This window comes from Lepus europaeus, chromosome 17 (genome assembly GCF_033115175.1).
Source record: "Lepus europaeus isolate LE1 chromosome 17, mLepTim1.pri, whole genome shotgun sequence".
Lineage (NCBI taxonomy): Eukaryota > Metazoa > Chordata > Mammalia > Lagomorpha > Leporidae > Lepus > Lepus europaeus.
This window is the reverse complement of record NC_084843.1, coordinates 79947852-79949752: the sequence shown is the minus strand read 5'-3', so window position 1 is coordinate 79949752 and position 1901 is coordinate 79947852.

Here is a 1901-nt window from a genome sequence, read left to right as displayed (position 1 = left end):
TACGTGATTTTGGAAAAACTAATCTCACTGTAAGCCCCATACTTTTCATCACTTTATATAAATACCGGAGTTGCTGTTCAGGAAGGAAGGTGTACTTCAGCTCACAATCTGGAAGTTTCACAGTGCAAGATGAGGTGGCCCCACTGATGAGGGTAGTGCATGGTGGAATGCGTGCAGGCGAAGGCGCTCGCCGTGAGCCAGGAAACAGTCCGCACACTAGGCTTTTTCCCTCTGCCTGGCCTCTCCTTATGACACTGTCACGGCTCAGTCCTGGGGCTGCACCCTGGCCATCTGATCCAGTCCCCTTGCCTAGGCCCACCTTTGGACACCATAGCTCGATTGGGTTTCCTCCTTGCTCCATTCACAAACAGATGCTGGGGATCAAGCCAATGGGAGGGGCAATGAAAGCTCCTTGGTGCTTCTGGTGAGAACCCTGTGGCCCTATCAGATCGGGGCCCCAGCCTTCTCAACTCATGCAAACTGGATTCCTGCATACCACAGACACAGCCACACCAGGGGTGAGCGCGTCACCACGCATTCTCAGGACACCCAGCTCATGTTCTTCGCGCATGTCAGCATTCATTCCCTCCCAATGCCTCCCCTGTCTCACAGTCTCATTTAACTATCAGGTGAGGGATGATTCCTCCTGAGACTCCTCCCGTGTGAGCCCTGAAGCCCCGTGAGTCGCACACTTCCACGCTGCCATGGTGGGAACAGGCAGAGGACTCATAACAGCCACTCTAACAGGGAGAGCCCAGGGCAGATCCAAGCAAATCCAAAGTCCATTGGACCTTAAGGCTGGAGAGAGTCAGCCTTTGTGCTCTGATAAAGTGCCCTCCAGGCCCCTTTGGGTGGCCTCTTCTCCTCCAAGGCACTGGACAGCAGCATCCTGTCCTCACCTGAAGAGGTGGCCCACCCTTTGAAATGGGGGTGGAGGGGCAGGTGACGTGGCTTAGTGGGTTAACCTGTTGTCTACAATGCCAACACCCCAGATAGGCACCAGTTCAAGTCCCGGTTGCTCCACTTCCCATCCAGCTCTCTGCTATGGCCTGGGAAAGCAGCAGAAGATGGCCCAAGTCCTTGGGCCCCTGCACTCATGTGGGAGAGGCCCAGCCCTGGCCATTGTGGGTATTTGGGGGGGTAAACCACTGGATAGAAGATTAATCTCTCTCTGTGTGTCTCTCTCTCTAATTCTGATTTTTCAAATACATAACTAAATAATAAAAAGTAAAGTTAAATATTTTTTTTTAAAAAAATGGAAGAGGAGGGGGAGGCTTTGTGCAGCAGGCTAAGCCCCTGCTTGGGACACTGGCTTCCCACATTAGAGTGCAGGCCAATTCTTGGCCACATTGCTTCTGAGCCAGCTTCCCGCTAGTGCACCCTGGGAGGCAGCAAATGATGGCTCAAGCACTTGGGTTCATGTCATCCATGTGTGACCCAGATGGAAATCTCGGTCCTTTGCTTTAGCCTGTTCCAGCTCTGGCTATTGTGGATATTTGGGGAGCAATATTTGAAGTGGAACTTTCTCTCTCTCTCTCTCTCTTTCTCTCTCCTGTGTTGCTTTCCCTTGCATACAGATGAAAATCAACATGTTAAAACATGAAACAGAAGAGGAACAAGAGGTTCTCCCTCGGCTGTGGTGGGCGTGGCGGCCCGGCGAGTTTTGGAATCACTTTTGGGGTTTACCTTTTGCACCAAAGGATAACTCTTGTTCCAAGCCTGTGGGATCTCGGAAGCCCCACAGCCCTTCTTCACTCCACCCCCTTTGTGCTATTGCCTTTTGTCCCAGCCGGCAGTGTCTCCGTAGGCAGAATCCCATCTTCCTTCTTGGTTTCTGCTGAGGTGGCTGGTGAAATTCAGGCTTCGCAGCTGAATAGCTTTCTTACTCCACAATGGTTGAG